This window comes from Anastrepha obliqua, chromosome 1, assembly GCF_027943255.1.
Source record: "Anastrepha obliqua isolate idAnaObli1 chromosome 1, idAnaObli1_1.0, whole genome shotgun sequence".
NCBI classification, from domain to species: domain Eukaryota; kingdom Metazoa; phylum Arthropoda; class Insecta; order Diptera; family Tephritidae; genus Anastrepha; species Anastrepha obliqua.
In genome coordinates, this window is record NC_072892.1 from 9,212,248 (window position 1) to 9,224,727 (window position 12,480).

Here is a 12,480-nt window from a genome sequence, read left to right on the forward strand (position 1 = left end):
GCTCCAACTTAGCCAAACCTAGTTAAATATTTCCATAAAACCGTTAAACTTTAAGTGAAAATTTAATTTGAAAATAAATTGTAAGTTTGTGTTTATGCGAATTGTATTCAATACCTTTCTCGCCTCTAAGTATGCAATAAGTTGTGCCATTCACTTATAATTTACTTCGTCACTCTTAAATATCTTATTAAATAGCAAGTTGAAAGTGTACACTGTTTGCTACTATAAGGAGTAATTTTTTAAATATGCGCTGATTCTCCAGAACTAGCTCTGAAGTTGCAGGGTTCGGACTACATCTACATGAATTGAAAATTCCAGTAACATTATCCCTCCCAAATCCCTTTTCACTACTGCCTTATCAGTAAATCATTCGCACTTCTTCTCAGTGTATGCATTTTGCGTCCCTTACTTACGGGCCAAATGTTCATAATATTTGAATTCTAGTCTCTTAATTCCGATCCATTTTCTTGTGGATTGGACAGAGCTCGCTTGAGTTCTACTTCTCAGGTATCTATGCATTCAACCGACTGCATATATTCTGCTTAGGAGATGTTACAGTCACGTGCTTTTGCTCTTCCTTAGTCGGGCTATTGCTAATGGGACGTCAATTTTGCCACCAACGGGGTCTTCATCTTCTCTGTGATTTCCACCGCTGTCACACTTCATAAAGTAAGTAATCCCTCTAGAGCGATGCCCCGTGGGAGCTTGTCTTTCCTTATCTCTACTAAAACCAGTGAGAACTTTTCAAAAATTTTAGGAAATTTCTGATTTCCTCAAAACTGAAATCTTTTAACTCATTAAAAAATTGACCTATAATTCAAGTAAGCCTGCTCACGACATCAATCACCGTCTTAAGCCTTACGCGAAATTTGCCCGGACTTGAAAACTTTTACTTTAGCCATCAAATATCGAAGCATTGTCTACAAAAAAAAATTGGTCCTTTATAAGAATATTTAACTGTTTTTTTTTTTTATCAACTTATGAGACTTTTCAATTTTTTAATATAAAGGGTGAAAATTCAAATTGATTGGGCAATCTTTATTATTTTGGAGTAGAACCATTCATGATATTTATTTTTTAAAGACAATCCCTTTGAAATAATGGCCGCAACTGCGCCGTATTTTGGCCATCCATATTACACGATCTTGGTGGCCAATCCACTAGTCCAAGATGAGATATAAATTGCTCACCGAAACGACAACGCAGTAACGCCGTCGTCTTGTTAGAACCAATTATTGGGAAGATCACTGACTTCAATTTCCGGCATCAAAAAGTCGTTTATCATGGGGCAAGAGCGCTCACCATTCACTAGGCGCTAGCCTCGCCAATGAAGAAATATGGGCCGCTGATTCCTCCACCCCATAGGCCGCACCATGACTTCGGGTTGCTCTTCAGCCCAAATATGGCGATTTTGCTTATTGATGTAGCCATTAAGTCCAAAATTGACCTACTAACTGAACGCCATAAGTTGGCCAAGCGCGCGAAGAACACTTTTCATAGATCATTTTCCATGAGGAAATGTCAATGAATACTAAAAAAAATTGTTTTCAGTTTGACAGTAGTCAACCCGATCTGTCAAAAAAAAACCTTATTGGAAAAGTGCCTCCAATCTGATCACCCTTTAGAATTGCTTTACACGAAACCGTAAAACCGCATGAAAATTCTAAATGTTTGAAGAGCAACTTTTTGTGAAACAAACAAGCAAAGCCGGTGCAAACTGTAAAAATTCGACTTCATATGTGCATAAGTAATCCTGCAAGTGTACAAGTACGTAAATATGCATAAGTCATACAACATCAACTTTCGGCAGCGTTTGAGATATTAGTCTTCTATTTGTTTTCTTTCCTTTGGTTAGCTGACGTCAAGATGCCATAAACTTTTGGGCGCAAAGTAGACGGCAAGCAAACTTTGCCAAAAACACGTACGAGCGAGAGCTTAGTGGGAGTTATCGCAATTTGCAGAATTAATAGGAAATTTTGCATTTCAAGTTTTTTTTACCAATAAAATAAGTTATAATACTTATGTACAATATATACCTATGTATTTTTTCTTACAATTTCATTACACAAACGCAGGGGGGGACAATTGAGGGATTAGAACATAATCCTCAGGGAACGTGAGAAAATCACTTTTACTGACGCAAAGATTTAAATTAAAACAATTGGAGACCGGGCTTGATGAACCTCTAGGGTTCTAGGAGGGCTCTAAATTATATGGAAGGGAGGAGTATTTTGCAAAAAGCTCCCCATAAGACTCAAGTTCAGGTTACCGGAGCACTGCAGTGTATTCCAAGTAGAGGTAGCGGCAACTAAAGAAGTAGCTGATTGGCGGCTCACTTATGTAATAACTGCCACGTCAATCAGGGCATTGGGTTGGATGATGGTGTACTCGACTAGTTATGGAATGCCTGACTTCACTTTTGATAGCATCCGAAATCTTCAATATAAGACTAATCTGAGAGGCTAGTCATAGCGACATCACAGGAAATTGCGTGGCAGAGGAGCTGGCTGGGCAGAGGACCTGTGAGATAGTAACCCGTTAAACGAGAGGATTGGGATCTCGTTGACTACCTGTGGTCTGCTCCTGGAGATGTAGGCTTCGCGTCTACTCAGCGCATGCTGGGCAAGTACACAAACCTGCAAGGCCGCAAAATCTTTCTAGCCACGAGTGGGAGGTGCTCGAGAGATCTCTTGAATTTCCTGAGTGCCCTTACAGGTTATTGGCCGCGAGGTGTACATGCTGGGAAACTCGGCATTACTTCGAATCCTTTTTGCGTTAGTTGCATGGAGGATGAGGTGGAACCATCTCAGCACTTTTTCACAAGCTGTCCTGCTCTCACAGGCCCAAGATTTAAGCACCTTAGTTCTCACCTCTTTGCTATGCTTGCTGATATAGCAGGCATTGATATTAAAAACCTGATGAATTTCATCAGTAGTACGAAGTGGCTAACACCACCGTAAATCCTTCTAGTCGCTCTTTTTGACGGAACTCTTCACCGGTCCCGGAACTGCTCATAGTTCTTTAGACATGGTATTGGCACTTCAACAACGTTCATAGAAGAGTTTAGGGGTAAACTCTCAATGATTGAAGTTTTTATTTTGTTTTTTTATATTATATATATATATTTTTACAGGAATTGGCCGTCGAAGATTCCCCTATCTACTAGCATTTCAAGCTCTTCACTTCCACGACTTTATCTGTTCTTCTCCCGAAAACTTCATCCTTCTTTAATGTTGGCGTTTAATCAGCGGACCAACTCCGATGTAGGTATTCTTAGTGCAAGTGAGTACCTGACTTAGAGCTGGCAACTGGCTTTATAATTCGGTTCTTACACTTGCACATCAAAGAAACGTCAAGATGGGCTGAGAATAAAGTCATTGTATCTGAAAGTGTGGACAAGACCCCAGGCAGTCAATCCCAAGCTGCGCACAAAAACTCGACATTTCCAAGACTTCGACTTTGCTGATCTTGCTGTGGATTTTATACCTGCATCAGAACAAGGTAAAATTAACCAAGGATTTTATGATGTTAATGACCATAGACAATGTCATTTATTCGCTGGGCAAGTTTGGAAAAGGCCGCTAATTTTGGCCAAAAACTTATATTTAGTGATGACTTTTTGATGACATTTTGTGATGACTTTCTATATTAACAAGCAAAATTGTATGGAGAGGATCCATAAAAGGTTAACAAAAACGACCTTGAGCAGACTAACTCCGTTCGTAGCTGGTACTACAGATCGATGGTGACCGATATATTTTGATTGAGCGATATGGAACAATATGAGCGTGAACAACATGGCGGTCCAACTGGAACTTCACAGTGAACGCTACGATGAGCAATATGTATGGACTATTAGAGGATATGAATATCGGTCGCGGAGGTAGCGTAAATTAGTTGTCAAAATCATGTCATTTGACACAGCTGGACTTTTTCTTGTGGGGTTTTCTGATGCGTCAGGTCTATATCAATAAACCGGAATGGCATGATACCTTCAAAGTCAACATAAGCAAGGCCATTTCTCAAATTCAGCTGGATCTGTGGATTCAGTCATAGTCACTAAAAGTTTGTCGTCTCGTATACGTACCACCGATTAAAGCCGCAGCTGATATTTGCGCGATGTCATTTTTATACTTAATGGGGGTTGGCTTATTTTATTCCATTTAGGCATTAACCTACCCTTACAGAAAACCTCTTAATTTGTTTCTCACTTTTAATCCATGCAAATGGAATGTGTTTGGATCATCGAGCCTTATTCCTGTTTAGTGAAGTGTGAGTTCGTCAATTGAATACCCATTACAAAAGTCTTGACAAGCATTCCTGCAATAAATATGAAACACTTTATGAGTATAAATCATTGCAAAAACTAAACTTATTAGAAAAAGTTAAAAAATACTTAAATATCAACTACGCTGAAACTAAATATCTAAATTCTTAAATTCTAAGCCCATTCCACAGGCGCCATTAGCACAATTTGTGACACATCGCTTGCAATAATGGTTGGTTATGAGTGTCCACAACTAACAGCAACAGCTGGCATCCTTCAACAGCGGCATTAGTGCCATTTTGTTGTCGCAGATTGTCAAGACGTCAAAAATAATATTATATGTACACCAACAAAAACAACACTGTTGTAATCTCTCGTCTATGTCATCATAGTAATCATCATCATAAGCTGAATAGCGATGGCAGCAACAACAAATCAAAACTACAAGCACAACAACCCAGAAGCAACATTGTCCGTTAGTGCTATTTGTGGTGGCACTAATGTATAAGTGCATAGGCATATATATACAGACACAATTCTCAATTGCAGGCATAGAAGGCAGAGATGCTTATAATTTATATTTAGATGAGCAACAATTGGAGGGTATTAAATCGTACCTTGCACATTAAAATGGCATTGGTTGTATATTTTATGAAATGTAATTCTGTTTCTGAAATTTTATTAAAATATTGATTTACTATACGAAAGCACCTCTACATCCTTATCTTCTAGGGCGACAACAAAACCGAAAGAATTTGAGAGTTCAGGGGTTCAACGGTTGAAGTTCAGACCTGCCGAAATCCTGCGACTAAGTTAAACACCTTCTTAAGATGGACTTCAGAATGCATTCAGAGAGGTTTGACAGATATTTTCTTTACCGATGAATCCAAGAATGAAATAAGGTCTGGAGCCGGATGGTACTTAAACGATAGTAATAAGTATCACTATGCTATGGGGGAAATGGTAACTGTTTTTAAACGGAATTTTTGCCATCCTAAAAGTAGCCGAATGGATAATCGAAAAGAGATGAAAGGGGAAACAGATTGGAGTGTTCAGCGACAGTCAGGCTGCACTGAAAGCCCTGAAGCAAACCTCAAAGATTGTTCAAGAATGTAAGAAGAAGCTTAATTCTGTCGCAAGACAAAACAGGCTTGTACTTATATGGGTTCCAGGGCACTCCGGTGTTCAAGGAGACGAAATTGCCGATGAATTGGCCAACCGTAGATCAGCGGTTCCCCCAAAAGGGCCAGAGGCAATAATCGGAATCAGTTCCACAGAAATCATGAATTGGATCAGCGATTATGTATGCAATTTATCATACATAAAGAGCGATGGCCCGGTCTAGAACGCTGCAGAACTGCAAAGTGTTTTGTGACAAGTCCGAATAGAAAACTGTCAAACTTTCTACTAAAACTTAGAAGGAAAGACGTTCGGTTGATGGTCAGTATTATTACAGGACACAACCAATGGGGTCATGTGCTGAACCACCATTGGAATCATTGAGGACCCAATGTGAATGTCATGCTTGGAGGAGGCGGATATCACTGAGCACTTTCTCTGTGAGTGTCCTACCTTTGCTAGAGAAAGGCTACGAGTTTTGGGTTCCGACGTTGTGAGAATGAGTAATATTCGCTCTCTAAAACTGGAGGATATTTACAGATTTACCAAAGAATCTGGAAAATTCTCACAGGTCTAACTGCCTCTGTCTCTGTCTTTGTCTCTATTATTTCCTATCTCTGATACTTTTTTCCTTCCCACCTTGACGAACTACCCTCTTTCCAGAGCTCTAAATACAATGGGCTTTTTAGCCTCAGTGTTTTAGGAGCCACCAAATCTCTTGGTGCTCCTTGACTCGACCTTTTCAAATTTCAAGATGGGCTTCGCTAGTTTAAGAAAATGTCTATCATTTAAGTGTGAAAAACTATTCTTTTTTCAACTTATTTTCTCTTTCAGTTGCCTTTAAACTTTTCGATCCAAACTTTTCGAGGTTCAAAGTATAATAATAACAGATTATCCATTCTTACTTCTTATAGACTTGCACTTTGCACAGACACTACCATCAGCTTTAGTTATCGACAGTGTGTATACTGACGTTCAGAGTTTCTGCCTTTTTATGCTTCTTTAATCTCAGAATCCCTCCAAATTCAGGTTCAGATCAAGTTTCGGTACCTTAGTATGCAGAAACTTATGAATAGACCACGTCTAAGCGTTCATTCAATTTCGATATAGATAAGTAGGTGCTGGATTAATGGTCATATGACTACCAAATTCTAAGTCAAGCACAGTGATTTCCGAAGGAGTTCTAACGATAGAAAAAAGTAGTAGAGTCCATGCCAATTCTCCGCAATGCCAAAATTTTAACTCTCATTTCAGCACTTTTCATATATCGATACTACTACCCCTTTCAATTAAGGGAGGGGTCCAGGGTTTGAGCATTTTTTTTAATGAATTTTTGAGACTTTGCTTTAGAGATATGAATAGTGAAAATGTATTTAAACTTTTTGTACATTATAAAGCATCATTTCAACAATATTGTACTAAATTTTTGTAAGAAAATATCGGGAAATAAGCCGGTGAGGTAACTTTTCCGAAAACGCCTTTTCCAAAAGGTGATTTGCGGTGACTATCGTATCTAGTTGTAGAATCACCTGAAATAAAAAAACAGAATTATTTGGTTAAATTATCACCAAAACCTCCCCCCCACTGGCTCCGATTTTTTTTTTTTCATTTTTACGTTGCCAGCGCGTTTTTGAAGCAAAAAGTGCGATTTTCACTGATTTTTTCGCTGTATAAGTGGAAACCGCCCTTAATGTAAAACAAAAATGTGAAAAATCTCTCAGTGGGGGGGAGGTATTTTATATATAGAAGTTGTATACCAAATTTGAAAAGGATCGGTTAAATATTGTTGAAGTTCTAATAGTCACGGACTTTGAAAAAGTGGTTTCGAGAAAAACGTAACGCTCCGCTCCAAACGCTCGCAGCTGTCGCAGAGGAGTGTGGACAAAAACGTCTATAACTCCAAAAGTTTTGCTCCGATTGAGCTGAAATTTTGGGGCAATATTTTTGAGATGATTTACTATAAGAAAAAGCTATTTCCAAAAAATCGATTTTTTGAAAGTCAAACCCTAGACCCCTCCCTTAATAATTGACTATGGCGTATCTCTTATAAGTAGTTTTTATTCTGCTGAAAAATTTTTTCTATAGCTAAACATTTTTAGATCTCGATGCTTAGCAAAGTCCTTCCTTCCGTGAACCAGCGCCAAAAAAACAAAACGTCCGCGCGTCATACGGATTCCGCTCCTCGCGTCGCAGTACGCGCTTTAGATTTTTAGGCAACGAAATCCTCGAAAATATAAACAGGGTATGCGCAGTATTGTTGGAGACGATTGCGTTAGTTTAAGCACATGTAGGAATGGGATCGGGAAAACCTTTCCAAGCCGGCACTATGGACTTCTGTAGTCCCTGAGAATGAACTCTTTTTAAAAGCAGCCCAACCAATCTAACCTAACTCAACCTACAGATAAGAATACTCCGACTATTTATATTGAATTGAATTTTTGAATTCTGCTCCCGATAGAAAATTGGTAATACAAAGAATTAGTATGGTCTTGACGAGACTAGAATAGCGATAACGCGGCTAAAGAACAACAAAGCCACGGGAGCCAACGGACTCCCGGCTGAGCTATTCAAACTTGGCGGAGAGGAACTGGTAAGGTGCATGCATCAGCTTCTATGCAAAATATGATCGGATGAAAGCATGCCTGCCGATTGGAATTTAAGTGTGCTTTGCCCAATCCTTAAGAGAGGTGGTCAATTATCGCGGGATTAGTCATCTAAATATCGTCTATGAGTTTCTAGCGAGCGTATTGTATGAGAGATTGAAGCCCACCATCAACCAACTGATTGGACCTTATCAGTGTAGCTTTAGACCTGGAAAGTCCACCATCAACCAGATATTCACAATATGCCAAGTTTTGGAAAAGACACTTGAAAGGATAATCGAAACACACCATCTTTTCGTCGACTTCAAAGCTGTAAGGAGTTGCCTATATGCGGCGATGTCTGAATTTGCTATCCCCGCAAAACTAATACAGTTAACGAAAAACGAGGTTACAAACAGGGTGACTCTCTGTCGTGTGACTTCTTTAACCTGATGTTGGGAAAGATCGTACGAGCCGCAGAACTTAATCGCTCAGGCACATTTTTTTACAATTGTTCGCGTATGCCGATGATATTGACATCTTCGGCCAACCGCGCTGTTAGTTCTGTCTTTTCCAAACTGGATAAAGATGCAAAGCGAATGGGTCTGGTGGTAAACGAGGACAAAACGAGGTACCTCTTGTCACCAAACAAACAGTCGGCAACTCGCGTATCGGCACCCACGTCACTGTTGATAGTTATAATTTCGAGGTTGTAAAAAACTTCGTTTATTTAGGAACCAGCATTAACACCGATAATAATGTCAGCCTGGAAATCCAACATAGAATCTCTCTTGCCAACACGTGCTACTTTGGACTAAGATGGCAAATGAGTAGTAAAGTCCTCTCTCGACGAACAAATGACGGTCCTAACGTATGGCACAGAAGCTTGGACGATGACCATATCTAAATTGTTTGAGAGAAAAATTCTGCAGAAGGCTTTTTGATCTTTCCACGTTGGTGAATGGATACAAACGCTACAGCTCTGAAAGTATTCGATGCGTTAACAGCTAGTGGTAGCAGAGGAAGAGGAAGGCCTCCTCTGCGTTGGAAATATCTGTTGGAGAAGGGCTTGGCTTTACTTGGCCCCAGGCTACCCTACCTCATGAGGCCTACTTTCTGTCTTAGCGTTTCTTTTCAAAATGGCATCAATCAATCAAATCGCTAATCTAGCGCGCTATAAAATGAAAATTGAATTGAACTACGGAATAACAGCTGCTGTTAAGACAGTGAAGGCAAGAAAGATATGTTTTAACAGTGGAAAATCGTAATTTCTTTAAAGGCGTAGATGTGGGGTAATGGAGAGTTTATGTTATGTTGGTTATATTATGTTACTATTTACTAATGTTCTTGGAATTGAATTCAAAATATTTTGTATAAAGACGACAAATGCTTACATCCCTAGTTATGTGCAAGGACCGACATTTTGCACGTAAAATAATAACAGCCAATGTCACGTTCAATTTTCATTAAAGTTTTATAGTGTTGGTATGTATTTTCTTATATGTGTACGTGTATGTGCGAAAATATTGCCAATTCGCCTGTTTATTGCGTAGCATTGAACAATCGAGCGGTGGGGCACTTAAATACGTGCAAATAAACATATTTAGTGCAGGGTCTTCCACTAAGGGCTAGTCGATATACATATATAGGCTGTGGTGGACATGTTGTTTTGGCGGCGTCTGTTAAATTTATGGTTTATTATTATTTTTTCTTTAATTATTTTTATTATTACACTATTTAACCTCCAATTTATGACTGTAAATATTTTTTTACACTTGGTAAAAATATTGTAAGTTTATATTTATTTATATTACGTGAACACTCAGAATTCTTAAGGGGTTATTTTTATTCCAAATTTTCAGTATTTAAAAATTTTTTTTTTGTAACTAATGTACATATTATATATTTATGAATGCACACAGAAAATTTAATATCGTTCCGGTGAATATTATCGAAGTTACACGCAAATTTGCAAAGGCGTTTCAGTGAGTTTTCACCCTATGTAAAGTGCTTTTCAAACTTTAAAGGCGTTTTTCTCAAAACCGTGTTTTCGAAGTCAGTGGAAACGATTTCTCAAAAACAGCTGATCCGATCGTCTTGAAATTTTAACACAACCTTCTCAAAAATATTCTCCAGGTATTAATGGAAGGAATAAGAATCTGATGATTTTTTCAATTTTAATTTTTTAGGCAATTTTTCGCGAAATTTTTTGTAGAAAATTCGATTTTTTCCTATAGCTGCCATTTTATCAAAAATTAAAATTTTGACTATTCCTTCGATTAATACCTAGCTTTATCTATCCACCAAAATAATCTAATTGGTTTTTCGATTTCAGATAATCCAAGCCGGAGATATTTTTTCCACCGCCGAACGCTTTTTTTGGAGAACGCTTGGGAGATCATCTGCAGGAACCGTGCACTTCAATATTTTCACTAACTTTACATGCTATAATTAACTTTAAAGTAGACATTATTTGAATAATTAAAAATTGTATTTGTTTAATAAAATCGTTCTTTGTAAAAAATTCTCAAAAGAACGTGATTTTTCAGCCTTACAAGGTATAACCCCTTAAGCTTGAAAATCTTAATTCTCCAGAATTTTTGCATTGCAGGTGATTTTTTTAAAAGCCTTTATTTCAACTTCGTTTGCAATCGCAGCAACGACAGACAATATCCAAAGAAGTCCGTGTATGACAAAGAGGATGAAAGTATAGTCAAAAACTATATGAGCAGTATTCAATATCAAAGAAAATTTGATGTCAGATTGCTCACGCAATGGAGCAATCCAGAATGCATTCAGGGAGATTTTACGAATATTTTCTTTACCGATGGGTTCAAGAATGAGATACGTTCTGGAACCGGATGGTACTTAAACGATAGTAATAAGTATCACTATGATATGAGGGAAATGGCAACTGTTTTCCAAACGGAAATTTATTACAGGACACAACCAATGGGGTCAGCACATGACCACCATTGGAATCATTGAGGACCCAATGTGCTTGTCTTTCTTGGACGAGGCGGATAGCACTGAGCTTTTTCTCTGTGAGTGTCCTGCCTTTGCTAGAGCAAGACTACGAATTTTGGGTTCCGATGTTGTGAGAATGAGTAATATTCGCTCTCTAAAACTGGAGGATATTTACAGATTTACCAAAGAATCTGGAAAATTCTCACAGGGCTAACTGCCTCTGCCTCTGTCTCTTTTCTTTTCTTTCCTTTCTCTTTCTCTGATACTCTTCTCCTTTCCCCCTTGACTATCTACCCTCTTTCCAGAGCTCTAAATACAATAGGCTTTTTACCTGAGGGGCCACCAAATCTCTTGGTGCTCCTTGGCTCGACCAATTCAAATTTAATTTCAATTTCATGGAGAGGTCAAACTTACATCGCATACCGTGAAGATATGAGAATGGGTTGTAAAAGATCGCATTGAAAACAAAGCAGGAATAACACCAAACCAATGCGGCTTAGTAGCTGGAAAGTCAACAACAGATGGACAGAACAAGAATTTCGCATTACTAAAATTCCAGCAATAAATGCGGAATAATTTGCGTTATGAGATACCGTTTTAAACATCTAATCAACGAAACGATATTGGAACATTTTCCTATTGTTGCTTCAGTATATATCATCATAATTATCCTGGTCTTATAATTTTTTCGTGCGTTATATTTCACACCCAAGCTTCTTTGTTTCATTTCGATCGGCCGTTATTGGAAAACCCTATACTTAAATGTAGGTATGTCCAGCAGCATTTCATATTAATGCGCAAAACATGTTGCAGGAAACTCCTGAGCACTACTATACGTGTATGTGTGCAGTTATTCCAGCAGTGTTGGAGGTATATTGGAAATTGTTGTTGCTTTAATGTTAGCCATATGTTGTACAAGTTGGATTTTCCTGTTACATTTGGCCATAATTACACGTAATCGTGTGGGTTCAAACAATTTAGATTTTAGTGCATTAGGAAATGTTGCAAAATATGTTTTTATTGAAGCGCTCGAGATATCCCCCTCTTTTACCGTAACGCAAGTCATGTATTGTAACATTTCATATGTTTTAAGTGCATACTAATAAATAAAAAAGTATTTTTGAAAGCTTTTACTAGTACAAACATACCTACATTATAACGGCTATATTAACGCATACATGTACATACATATCCACCCATATAACTATGTAGGGACGATGATGCTTTAACACTGACTGAAAGCAGCTGCCGGTTGAGTTTAATGCAAAATGAAAAGAGATTGAAAAATTGTATCAATTAAATTTGTGGACTTATATTAATTTACTGCATTCATTTTGAGCTGGAATATACGAGTTTATAATAAGTAATACATCATTTTACGAGGTGTGGCTGATAAGTTCGCGACCTAGGGTGCTTAATAAATGAAAGGTGTGCACACAGGTATAAGCTTTCAAAACTTAAGGGTTTATGTACCTTGTGTTGGACTAAAAAATCGAAAAATTTGTTATGGCATATTCTAAAAGTACATCATCTTAAAAATATAAA